Source organism: Vidua chalybeata, chromosome 4, assembly GCF_026979565.1.
Source record: "Vidua chalybeata isolate OUT-0048 chromosome 4, bVidCha1 merged haplotype, whole genome shotgun sequence".
NCBI lineage: Eukaryota > Metazoa > Chordata > Aves > Passeriformes > Viduidae > Vidua > Vidua chalybeata.
Genome location: NC_071533.1, coordinates 16,640,957 through 16,654,725, shown reverse-complemented (window position 1 = coordinate 16,654,725; position 13,769 = coordinate 16,640,957). Strand labels below are relative to the sequence as shown.

Here is a 13,769-nt window from a genome sequence, read left to right as displayed (position 1 = left end):
GGCTGCTCTAGCAGGAGCTTCCAGCTGCAATCCTGGCCTGAGGCGCTTGTCGAGCATGGACTGTTACACTCCAACACGTATGGCTCTTGCAAAAGTGTCACCAGCAGCGAGCACTGAGCACTGTCAGTCAGCATTGGCCAGGGGAGCAGTGAGGGCTGCAGCTGAAACCCTGCACTCCATCCTGCTGTACAGGGATGGCACACCAAACATTGCCCTGAAACAGCTCCTTCAGGCATAGGGCAGGGTGGGAATGGACACACTGCCTGGCAGTCCTAAAGGCTGGGGTCATTAAATAAAAACTTTTTTTTATTCTTTTTTTTTTTTAATTACCTGTTTTACTGTCTTTGCTGTGAGGTTGCTTCTGGTTTTCCTATTGATGTCCACAGTTACACATCAGCGTAGTGTTTGGAATGAGATTAAATGAGGAACATGGGATTAAACTTTTCCCTTGTGCACAGCTGATTAAGTGTATAGTGTCTGGTTGATGACATATATTCAAATTTGTGTGCATGTTTTCTTATGTCATTTTTAGAAGGACAGAAAAGCTGCATTCCTGCTATAGAGCCTTGGTTTTTTGTGCTTTTGAAACGAAGTTAAACAGGTGGGAATCCTGTGGAGCTTTTTTTCATGGTGAGGTTCTGAAAGGTGAGTCTTGCTTGTTGAAGACTATCAATTTTCTCAATAATCTCAAAAGCATTTCAATGTTTTTGTGCTTGGCTTAGCAGAAAAAAAAAAATTGAACATCACATCAGCTTTGAGCACATTCTAACCTTCAGAATTTTTAACAAAGTATTCTTCAGGGCAAACACAATTCTGCACAATGGTACAAAAGCTTCCATGGGAGTCTCCTATTATTTCAGAGCTTCTATTGAGGCATTTGAAAAATGTGAAGACAGTCTGGTTCCATGGATAGAAAAACTGGGAAAATGTGAGAAAGGAGAACCTAGATAATTTGAAATATATAATCCAAATCTGGGGTAGTAGAAAGAAAATCAAATAAATAAAGAAAACCACACCAAGAAAACTCCAAAGCAACTAAACAAATTTTCTAAAAAAATACAACAAACTGATCAAGGAAAGAAAGAAAGAAAGAAAGAAAGAAAGAAAGAAACCTAAACTTGCCCCCAAATCAATTTATTCAAGTGCTTGAACAAGATTAGAGAGCAGCAGGTATTTTATAGAATAAAAGCAGGTATTTTATAGAAATTATGTATCAAAGAATGAACAAGAATGAAGAAGAAAATTCTTTAAAGTTTAAGGAGAAACTTTTTTTCAGAAACCTGAGCATGTTTCTCCACCAGTGCAGAACTAGTGAGCATCTTCAGGCAGAACACTGTGGGCAAATATGCACGCAGCATTCTTCAGAGCAGTGAAAATCGAGTATAGAGGGTATTCAAATGTTTAACACAATAATTTCCAGGGATTTGTACAACATTTAGTCTTTTATGAAATGACAGACTGATAAAACTACTTCTGACAAGAGTTCTTAATGTACATTGGTAACTCTTGGGGATGTAATTGCAAGGGTGCAATACTGCTTATTCTTGGGAAAAAAAATCTGTTTTATTTGGAGGGAACAGGATTACATTTCCACAGAGCAAAGAGTAGCTGGTGTGTACTAAATAAATCTGCAACAAAATATAATGGTGAAAGAAAATATTTCATAGAACATCAAAGAACATCTAAGTTATTGTTCAAGTTTTATTTGTTCCTACATCAGTTTCCAGTCAAAAAATTTCACTTCTCTCTGCTCTGAATGCACTGTTAATTTTCTGCAAGTCTTGTGAGTAAATAAATCTTGTTTGCCTTGGAACTTCTTTGCAAAGGAAGTTTTCATCCTGGCTTAAGGGCTGATATTATCAGGTGAGGAGCAGCCTCCAATTTTTCACAGGTAATAGTGTGCCTACTCAGACATGCAGAAGCCTTCAAGATAAAACCCACAATGCTTGATATCTCACTGCTGTTAATGCTGAAGGAAAACTAAAGGGAGCTGTAAATAAATGTTGAAAGTATGGGACTGTTTGTATGTTTTTATATGTATATCTATTTATATACATAAGTATATACATATAGACACATGTATTTATATATATATGTTTGTATGTTTTTATATATGAATATGGGGTTCTGACTGGAGGGTGGTGTACAGCAGTGCTTGGCTGCAATGGAATTAAAGCTCACCCAGGGACGAATGAGAAGTTTTGGGGGTTATATGAACTGTATACTGCTTTATTCTGCAGCAGTTTGAAAAAGCTCATTTTTAACTGGAGAGAACCTTTGCTCATAGCAGAAATCAGAAGCAACAGGAAAGCTTTACCTGAGGTTCTGATCAGCCACTTCCTTCCCCTCCCTTCCTCTCACCTCTCTTGGTTCTTAGGAGCAGTTATTCTTCTGTTTTCCCCTTTGGCCTCCTATAAACCTGCCCCTGTATTTTCACTGTTTTTTTCTCTTTATTCATTTGCCTCTCTGACTGAGATGATCAAAACAGAACAGGAATTACTGCAACATTCAGCTTCCCCAGAAAATCAGCTGCAGGGGGTGGAAAGGGGCTTAGGTGTTGTTCCAGCAGGAGCTCTGCTGTGGAACTTGTAGGAGGGGCAGAGTGTGAAGATTTATGAGAGAGAGTTCAGGTGAAGAAAAAGGGGTTCAGTGCTGTGCAGTTTAGGGCAGGGTCTTCCCTGGGACACTGCTCAGTTGTGCAGGCAGCAGCTCTGATATCACAGGAGACAGGTTTTGATAGGCAAGGCACTGGGAAACTCTTTTGGAGCCCTCCTGATTTTCCTGCCCAGTTCAGGAAATGTTTGGCAGCCAGAGCACTGCTGGTGCTGATATGCAGTGAAATTGGGTTCCAGAGCCCTGGTGACCTTGGGGATTTATGGCAAAGCTGAAGGAGCGGCTGTAATGAAAGTGACATTCAAGGTCAACCTTTTTGCCTTTGTTTCATTTGAAAGAGAAAAGCGTGAGCAATTCTTCTCCTTATGTTATTCTAGTAGAAAAGCATTGATGCTTTAAAGATAGAGCTCCTCACATTGGATATCCATGGATATTTTGCTACAGAAGTTTTCCTTTTTAATGAGAGAAAGTTATTTAGTAACTTATCAGTAAATAATGCATCTTAGAAGACTTGATGCTTTTTCTGATACTTTAATCTCTTTTTGTATCCCAGAAAGCAAACAGCATCATGATTTTCCCTAAAGTATTAGTGAGATTTATTTTAAACCCACACAACCAAGCCTTGTAAACAGGTGTTAAGTCCTTTGGTGATGACTCTAAAGTAATGTTAATTTTTTTTTTCCTGTCAAATAGCTTTTCATCTTACACTAGGATTATATGACTTTCTCTACCTTATATAGGATTAAATGTTTAGCTGTCAAAGTTTTTTGGAAATGATTTGGACTTTTTCTAGTCAGAGTACACATGTGACTTATTCATTAGGTAAAGACCATCTCCCTAACAACAGGCTGGTGCAGGACACATCTTTAACTGCAGATTTTGAAGTATGCCAATTGTAGTCGTGGACTGCTTGAGGCAGTCTCTTAAGGCATGAAAATATTTAATAGCATTGGACCTTTGTCTTCAGTGTCTGTTCTATAAGCTTGCTGGGCATGACTTAAAACATTAAAAAATGACAGGAAAATTAACAGCTGTAGCAGTTAGTCAAATGATGGAAAAACAGCAGTTCCAGTGAAAATGTTCAGTATTTTCTATGGCATCACAGCCTGGAAAGGTTGGTGCCTTTTTGCTGCCCTGTGTAACAGCCAGAGGCATCTGTGTGCTCCTGCTGCTGAGATGGAGACCCTCTGCAGGCTCTTTGCTGGCTGTATTTCATTAACTTTTATAAACCTCTTGCCTTTGATAACAGCAAATGAAACTCAGGCCCAATGTCTCCCTCTAGGCCACAAACAGCTCCAGCTCGCAATAACTCAGTGCTGGAGTTGGATAAAAGACAAATTATTCTGTCACCTGTCAGCAGCTACAACACATTGGGCGGCAGTGCCGGGTACTTACAGTGGGAGCAGCGGGGCTGTTCCCAATTCCTGCCAGCTCCTGAATTACCCGGCCTTGGCGGGGGCTGCGGGGCTCCAAGCCTGCTGCAGGGTCCTGCCTCCTGCTTGGACCCCGCCCTGGGCTTCCTGTGCTCGGGCACACGGTGCCAGAAACAAAACCCGTGGTGGCAGTGTTTTTTCTGGGGTAGTTCAGGGAGGACCAATGTGTGATAAACTCAGTTTTACCTTCTGCACTGTGTGTGTTTGTGTAGGGCAGAGCTGAACCTAAGGGGAGCACAGTGACCACAAGCACACCCAAACTTCTGCTTGCTTAGAAGCAGACTTGATGTGATCTTGTTCAAAGCAAAACAAGACATGAGCCTTCCAGGCAGCTTGACACAGCAGCTCTCTGATGTTCTCCAGCATTTGTTTATTCTCCTCCTAATGGTCTGTGTTGCACGTGGCACATTAGTACTGATTGAGAAGTGATTCTGGTGACAAATCCTGATTGTCCCTGCTCTAAGGAGTGACAGAAACAGTGTTCTCATAGTGTCCACCCCAGACACTACAAGATGTGTCTTATTTTACCCTCTAGAACTGATGCAGCTTGATTTATTTTCTAGCTAATGTTTTGGTTTGTTTTGTTGGTTTTAGTCTTTGAAAAACTTGCTAAGATTCCAGCACCTCACTACTACTTTTTCAGTCGAAGAATTTGATGCTGAAGGGCAGCCTACTGAAAAGTCATCTGTCAATTACAAAAAGAAAGCAATGTTTCCATGTCTTTGTTGTCATATTTTCTTTTTCAGAGCATTATTTCTCCCCACCAAAAAAAAATTAAAAATCCCCCAGAGTCTGTCATTTGAGTACAGGAGAGGTTGGTTTCCTTGAGCCTGTCTCTCTTGTTGTGGGAGGTCTCAGCTGTTCAGGTTTCAGAGCTGAAACAAACTTGTTTGAGAGGTTTTGCCACCATGTGTGTGTGAGGTTGTACTGGTTTGGGCTGGACAGAGGGAATTTTCCTTGTGGCAGCCTGTATGGTGCCATGATTTTCTGTGTTTAGGCCTAGATGCCTGCCATGGTTAAATTCCAATAGGGGCCATGCCCAGATCAGGAAAACTGCCTGGATCCTGGGAGCTAGGAGTTACCTGATTTAATGCTGTCAGTCCTTAAGTTGTAGTTTGCAGAATTATACAAAATTCCTTCTGTGATTTATTGCACAGCTGCTTATCAGAAAAGGACGAATTTATTTCAGGCTTGCTAAGTAATGTATGCATACAGCAAGCTGCTCTGTCAATGTCACATTAATTATCCAATAATATTGGACTTAATTCTTGGTGTAAACTTAGATGTGCATTCCCTTGCATCATAATAAATCATGTACTAAGCCACACCTGTTATTGCAAAAATGTTTCTAGCAAAGCTTATCCCCCAATGAGCTGAGAAATGAACAGGAAGACATTTCCCCTGTCCTCTATTTATTTCCTCAGGTGTTAGAAATTTATTTCATTCAGTTGGTGTGGACAGACTTTGCTGTTTAATAAGCACCAATATAGGATGGTTTTGTTGCAAAAGTAGCAGTCTAATTAGAAGATTCCAGTTTTTTGTTTCTGGCCTAGACTTCAGTCAAGATATGAGCTGTAATTGTTGCATCCAGTTTCCCTGATCTTTATCAGGATCCTCTGCAGTTAACCTTACAATAACTGTTTCTGTTTTGGAAACCTCTTTGTTCAAATGAATCCTTCAGATTTTAATTCTTGTTTAAAAAAAACCCCAAACCCTAAACAATAACAACGAATCATAAGGACCAAATCCTGTCTTCTGGGTATTTAGGAACTGAGAGAAAGCATCATAACTTGCTGTTGCTCTGCTGGAACAAACTGTGAAAATTATCTTAATCTAGTTTTGGTCTTTGTTTTGTGCTTGACAAATAAAAGAAATAGAACAAAAAGAGACAAGTTATAAGAAATGCTGGCTGTTCTGGGATTTATTTTCTTTTGCAAATGAAAACTAGTATACCTAATTACCATGTGACTATCAAAAACCTGTAGCCTGTCAAAATATTATGGTACAAAATAAGATGGACAAGCCGTTGCATCTGATGAATAGCAACAGGGAAAGGAAAACCAGGTTTTCATCAGAGAAACATCAGAGAAAAAAGGAGGAATACGTTGTTTCCCGGTGACTTTCTTGCAGTGTACTGCAGTCCAGGGATGCTTCTCTCTAAATTCATTGGATGTGACAGTGATGTGAAATTTTACAGCTTGTACCACAAGCTATCCTTTTTGTTCGGACAATCTAAAGCTCTGTTCATGACAACATGGAAAAGAAACCCAGGAGGTGATAGGGCTTCACTTGTAATTGGTGCATCTGTTGCTGGTATTAGTGATGAATAGCCCAGAGCTGCTATTGTAGATGCTGGGGTGGCTTTTCTGCTGCACTCTTTCTCCTTCAGTCAGTAGGTGTCAGTGCTCCGATGTCAGAGCAACCACTTTTTCTTGAGGCCTTTTCACCAAGTCCTCTGCCATTAGTGTGGCTTTTCTTGTGCACTCCTCAATGAGCTGATCCAGCGTTGGTGGAGGGGATGCTGGAAGTGCCATGATAACTCGCCGACAGGCCTCATTTGCATTTGTGGTGACAATTTCTAATGTGAGTTGTTCTTGTGCTTCTTGCCCTTCCACCCTCTTCTCGACTGTCTCTCACTCGGTCAACGAAATCCATGAATGGCTCTGTAACAGATTGCTTGAGAGTGATATAAGGTATTACAGGTTCCTTAGGAGGTGTACTAAGAAATGCCCGCTCTGCTGCATCTTTTGTCAGGTTTAACACTGGTTTGGGAATTCCTTCTGCCTGCCTCTGAGCTTGGTTCCAATCACCCTCACCCACAAGATGTTCTAGGGTGATCTCTCCGTCCTCTATATCTGTGGCATGATCGGCACTCTGCAAAATTTCTGGAAGAAGGTCTCCTGCCAACCTTTTCCAAGTTCTTTCCCACATTTTATATTCTGATTGAGGAAGCAAGCAACTGAACAAATGCTTTAAATCAGCAGGGACCAAGGTGTTAGAATTGAAAGTTGCTTTTAAAATTCTCTTAAAAAATTTGCTTTTCTGCCTAAATTCACGTTTTGTTTTGCAGAGTTCCGTTATGCATTCATACGAAAGGGGTTCCCATCTGGGGTTTTGTCCCCTTGCATTGTAGGTTACTAGAACCAGGAACAGAGAATCAGGATCCCTGCCTGTTTTCTGTTTCCCGGGCTCGGTTCCCCCGCCCTTCCCATTGCCATGGGAACCAGAGGCTGGGGCATGGGAAATGGGGAGGGGGCAGGGTTCGGTGGCTGGAGGGTGGGGCTTGTGTGGGAATGGCTGAGGTTGGTGATTGCATGTGGAGCGGGGTGGAATCGGATGATGCATCCTCGAGGGGTGGAGCTGTGGGTACAACCTGGAAGGGTGGTGCTGTGAGTGGAGCCATGCAAAGCACCTGGGATGGGATTCATTTTGTGCCGCAAGAGAGGAGGAGGCGTCGGGACAAGGGAAAGGTGGGTGAAGGGGTGGGTCTGGGGCTGGCGTGGGGGAGGGAATGAAGGGATTCTGGGAAGTAAAAGTCCCCACTGCGCTGCTTTGGGCATCTTGTGATGGAACAAAGACCCCCGCCACGTGGCTGCCGCCATCTTGTGGCGGGTCTTCCTGTGGGGGGTGTGGGAAGGGGTTAGAAGGGGTACAGCATTTTTGGGAACAGCCAGAACTGTGAGCCGTGTGAGAAGGATCAGGAAAGGGGTTAGAAATGAAGGTTTCAACAGAGCGATCAGCATTTTCAGACCAAGGAGACAAAGGAGGCACAGGAGGTAAAGCAGATGGACTTTTTTCATTTTCCCGTGCTTCCTGACTGTCTGCACCTTCTTTTACAATGTCATAAACTAACAAAAAGATCCTCATAAAGCCTTCTTTGACTGAAGGATCTCCCTTCTTCGTGCCCTCAGTTAAAACTGCACCAACACGCTTCCAAAAATCCTTCTGCCTCACATCCTGAGCTGATGCGTTTGGAAAGCTTAAAACTAGCCACTTAATAAACTGTTTCACAAAACTCTTAGAAAAACTTTCTCCTGACTCTCTCAGGGTTCCTTTTACTTGGTTATAAATCTCTTTCTGCCGTGTGGACATTTTACCACCCATTCTGCCCACGAGCAAAGTCCCACCCACTGCAGAAAAAAAAGCAAAAAAAACCCTCAAAAGGTCTAAAAACCAGCGGCGGCACCGCCCCTGCTGCGCGCTGCGTGGCCCTTTCCCTCTCCGGGAATGTGGATGCCTCTCCCAGTAAATTCCCTAGCCGGGCCCTTCCTGCGCTAGTATTGAAACTTACCAAACCGTTGACTTTTGGAAAACAAAACAGCAGCAGCGGTCCTTGGATTTGAAGCCATCTTCCTGGGTGTGTGGAAGCTGTGTCTTCCCCCGCTGATAGCAGCACCAGACAGAAATTGGCACTGTTTCTCAGCGGCGATAGTGCTGCCGAGCCGGACATGAGTGGCGTGAACCCCCCATGAACGGTGTGGTCCGAGGGCTTTTCCCCGCCGGGCTGACTCTGGCGCCGGTGGCTCTTCAGCGGCGGTGCTGGCGGCTCTGTCTCCCGTGGTGACGGCGGTGGAAAAGGTGTCTGGAAAAGCTCAGAGCCGGAGCATTATCTGTAGCACAGTTAAAACAGCTGCCGTATCAGCCCCACGAGTTGGGCGCCACTTTTTGCCTTTGTTCCTTGTTTCCACACGCCTCCTGTTTCCCGGGGCGCCGACCAGTGGCTTCCGGGAGCGGCCGGTGGGAGCAACAAACACCTTTGTTGTTCATTGTGATACAGACAGAGCTGTTCTGCGAGCGCTACTGTGACCGAGACAAAGAGATCAGAGAGGACGCTTGTTTGCAGTTCGAAGAGAGTTGTATTTGCTCGAACGCCGCAGGGACAAGTGACCCCGAGCGGAGGTTTGGTTACAGTTTTTATAGGGACTACATAGGTGATAAGGTAAAACCAATAGAAACAGTGTCCAGTCTGAATACATTATAGGTAAAATCCAATGGGAATAGCTTCAGGGGGAAGGATGAATATACAGAAAAATACAGAAACGAAACTCCAGATTCACAAAGCTTTTTGCCCCTTTTGCGTAGCTATGCACCACCACAAGTAGGTACGGAGGGACCATGAGGGCACAAGTTTTAGCTCTCACTGTGTCTATCTCCACACTTGTTTAAAGCCATCCAAATACTGTCCTGGTATCAGCAGGTGCATTTCAGGGGTTTGCCAAATAATTTATGACAGCAAAGGCTATTGGGCAGTGCCTTCTGTCCACGTGGCTTTAGGTGCAATATCTGAGTCAGGGAAGTCACAGTTCAGATTATGTTTTGAAGAAAGACAAACAAAAAAAGCAGCCAAAACACTACACCACCACCCACAAATTAGACAGTCTTTAAAAGTACACTGTGTTTGCTGTAGAATTCCTCTATTTTAAAAATGCTTTCTAATGACCTCTTGACTTAGTCTCTGCAGGAAAACCTGACAGGAGTACCCAGCTGACCACCCTGATGCTGCTTTCCAGAGCAGAACTTTACTCCTTGAGCAGTGATGCCACAATGTCCTGTGTGCACCTACTCTTTCTGAGGTAAGCCCACAGGAAAGGACAATGGCTGGAGGGCTTTGTTGTGTCCCAGCAGAAGTCCTGCTCCCAAGATCCTGGAAAATGGTTGATCAGGTTCAGGTAAGTTTTGTTGGCTTTCTCTGAGGTGATCTGTGGTGTGTTGGTCATTGCACACAGTGCCCTGTGGAGCAGAGCTCTCAGGGCTGACAACATCTTGTGTGCAGCTTTCCTTCAGCTGGGGAAGCCCACACAGCTGAAGAGTCCACGTTGTTTGAGGCTGTGTGTGCATTATTGTCATGTGCTTCTCTTCTTTGGCATGGCTCTCACACAGTGTGAGACAGGATGTGATTAATGAACAGACAGATTTGTTTCAGGAATAGCTGGAATAGTTCATAACCTCCGGTTATGGTACAAGGAAATCATCCCAGCAGATCTGGCAGGACATGCTTCATTCATCTCTTAAGGCTCATTATCTGAACAAGCTCACAGGAGCATGCCAAGGAATGCCTTAAGAACATGATAGCTCCATTAATCATGTAGTCCTGCAATAAAAATAGACATCAAGTGCAATAATTACTCCTCAAACAGTTACATTTGTTGGGACTTTCTCTTAGCTGGTATTGAAAGATGGCTAATTTTCCAGAAATAACACTCTGCTTCCTTGCTTCTAAATAATCAGTAAAGTTTTAACAGAAAAATATCTCGAGTAACAACATGTGTCAGTATAGATTAATGTGCTTGAAATTGTAAGTCAAATTCTGTGCTGAAACAATTACTCCTTTAAAATGGAGCTCATTAAAGGTTGTTTGCCTCCTATTTTATTACATGATACTGCTCTTAGAACTAAAGCAAAGTCATATGGAATAAAAGATGCATAATTCAGAACATGAGGTGGAGAATGAGGAATACATGCTGGGCCAGTGGTTCCTCTTTTGAGGTACCTTTATAAAAAATCCTTTCAATCTTTCCTTGGATGCTGATTTACCTCTAGGAACTCTCACAGGAAGAGTAAACAAGGTTTAGGAAAGGCAGTGATGGGGGCTTGTTCCCTTAAAGCACTGTGGGTTTTTTTTTTTCCCTTGTCAATCAGCAAGCCTTATAGCCAAGCCAAAGTTAGTCTTCTTCATTGGAGATACAGTCTTTAAGGTAATAACTCAGTAGACCACACTCAGTAGACCACTGCACCAGAAGTAGTTTAAAAGGAGAGAATGTGCTGTGGGCTGATAAGCTTTGAGCAGGTTTTCCTAAACGGTTCAGGGATTTTGGTGAGTCATTGGGGGCAAAGCTTGGTGCAATTTCTGCATAGACTTTATTTTTTAGCTAGACTTTAAAATTTGAAGAAAAAGAAAAGCAGATGTGTATAGATAAATTTTGGAATTGATACAGAAAAAAGTAAAATTAATACTAAATGCATAGATGTATTAAGAATGTAGGCTTGAACACATTAGACAGTCATCACTGTGCCTGTTGGATATAAATTCCTTCCCCAGCTCTTAATTGTCATTCCTACTCTGTGCAGACATCATTTCACATCATGAAGTTTGTAATCCTTTTGTCTGTGGCTTGAATAAAAGGCAGGATTCATTCTTTTGGCTCTTACTGTCTTTATGGCATTTCTTTCAGTAGCATTTTCTATGTTTAATGAGGCTCTGAGGTGCAAAATTTAAAGTGACATCCTGTTTTCATGCAAATTACTAGCAAAGGGCCAAAAGTACCAGGAATTTACCTTAACTTCTGAGAACCAGCCTGGAACACAAGAATAGGAGAGTGGTTTAGGCACAAGTTTGGTTTTCTGGGAGTTGTGGATGACACTGGTGGCACCTCACCCCAAAAATTCTGGAGTCATCAGTGCCACTGGAGCTTGAAGTCTGGCTTGGCAGCCAAGTTGGCATTGCTTGCAGGGAAAGTGAGAAGAAGCAAACTGTGTAGCAGCACTAGACATGAGCAGGAGCAGATGCAGTCATCATAGTGAAATCAGGACTAATATATTATTGGCAAACTGCTGCAACTCATTTGTGATTGAATTCATATAAACTTTGCCATTTATGTTTTTTCTTGTGAACCTAGAGAAACATTTCCCTTAATTTGCTGCTTTTGATGATTTATCAGTTCTGCTATTGAGCCCAGGTGTTTAGATAATAGTGAAGATCTCTGGAATAGGTGATCCTGGCTCCTGCCTCATAAGAGAAGCTGTTTGTTAGTCTGCAGTACCAATATGTATGAGTTTAGTGAGGAAAAACAAAGGGAAATGTGGATGCATTGATGTTTCCCTCTGGCTTTTTCTCCCATTTTCTTTGAAAATAATATCTTTCAGTACCAGAGCTGTGAACTGCGAAGGGGTCAAAAGGACTGGGGGAGTATCAGCCATGACAGCAAAGGATAAAGAAATAAAAATGAACCGCAGTGATTGAAAAAGTAATCGAATTTATTTAATTTTAAACCACTCAGCCCTGATGCTGTAACATGAAAGGCCCAACAGAAAAACAGAAGCAAGAGCAATGTGCAGAGCACAGCGCGAGGAATTAGCCAAGGCATTGGGCCATGTTAGAGGGAGGAGTCTGTGTAAATCTGGATTTGGTGTTCCTGCCTAGGCTGTGGTCCCTTGGATTCACCACTGATAGCTGCTGGGAGTGGAGGAGACTTGTGCTCTGTTCCTCTGGAACACCTGTCATGAGCCATTTGGATATCTCATACAGGACACTATGCTATGGACATAAAAGTTTATTTTATGATCTCATTCAAAGATCTAACAAGACAAGAGTTCAAAATGCAAATCTTGCATAAACGTGTCTAGCAGTGACTCCACACAGAGCTGTTGTTGTGATGATCCCTGTTTGCTTTAAGCAGCAACACATAATGAATTCAGACATAGAAAAATGACTGTATTAATGCACTAGGAACAAATTTAGATACTTCATGTGAAATTAGTGGAAAATGGAGATGTATTCCCATCATACTGCCTTTATCAAATTCCTTTGTAAATAACCTCTATTTTTTTTTTTTTAGATTCAGGTGATGTTGAACATGATCCAATTTAACTACATTGTTTTTTCTCTTTTGTGATAGAAGCCTGGAGATTTGATAGTATTTTCCTCTCACTCTAAAATAGTGTCATAATTTTGTATGATTGTGTACTGTAAATTGGTCTATATTCCTCAGAAATGGCTGCAGATACTCAGCACTTGGTAAGTCTGATAAATAGGATATGAAAGCACTGGATGATTCCTGGAGGTAAGGAATGTGTTTGTTTTATGGGACAGTGATGTCTGTCAGCTCCAGCCTGTTGCAAGACTCTAATTCTGTGTTGCTACTTTCAAGCTCAGGTGAAAGTTTTCTGTACTTTGAAGTTGATTAATACCTAATTTTCATAGACTGTGAATTCATAGTAATTTCATTTTGTAATAGGCTTCATGCAAGTTGAAGGAGACTGATTTCTTTTTTAAATTTGTTTTCCTTTGCATTTGTGCAAAATGCAAAGAATTCTGAAAAGCAGAGATAATCACTATGCATTTGTATGTTAATGCTACCAGGTAATCATCTTGAAAGACTGGATATGATTAACACCTTGAATCATAAACTGGGGAAAATGCACACTTGACAGGGAGGGACACGTCTGATACAATGTGAAAACATCTGGCCAGGAAATTGTTTTCCAAACACTGAAAATTATAAGTAATTATCAAGTGTTTTGCCTGACTAGACTCATAACTCTCTTTTAGTGACACTTGAACTGATATTATGCTGCATTTCTCAGCAGTCTGATTTTTGGATAATCACCCTAGATCTGTGTTTTGCACTCTTCCATCTTCCTGCTTGATGTGCACAGCAAGTGCTTCCCTGGTGCACTTGAAGGGGCAATCAAGGCTGCAGATGAAATAAGGCACTTGTGACAATTGAGGGGAATAGCTTAATTTGGCAATTCTCATGAGCCAGGGGTCTGACAGGATACCCAGGTGTCCCTAAATCAGCTTGAGCTCAACTTCCAGGGAAGGGAGCCTGCCTGTGCCAGTTTTCTTAGCATGAGCTGATGTTTCTGTCAAGAACTTTCCTCAGGGTGAATGGATAGACTTTGGGGTGTGAGAAATTGCCAGAATGTGGTGGCAGAATATTGTACTGGCTTATAATAATAATTAAAGAGGACACTTGTCTATGATACCCAGCTGCAAACCCTACG

General features: G+C 42.2%; 1 long non-coding RNA gene across 1 annotated transcript; it reads left to right on the top strand.

The window, feature by feature from the left end:
• Positions 1-8,870: 8,870 nt before the first annotated feature.
• LOC128787205 (uncharacterized) lies at positions 8,871-11,994 on the top strand. Its single transcript, XR_008430610.1, has 3 exons — positions 8,871-8,945; positions 9,499-9,619; positions 11,910-11,994. It is a non-coding gene; the product is annotated as an uncharacterized LOC128787205 (long non-coding RNA).
• Positions 11,995-13,769: the final 1,775 nt, after the last annotated feature.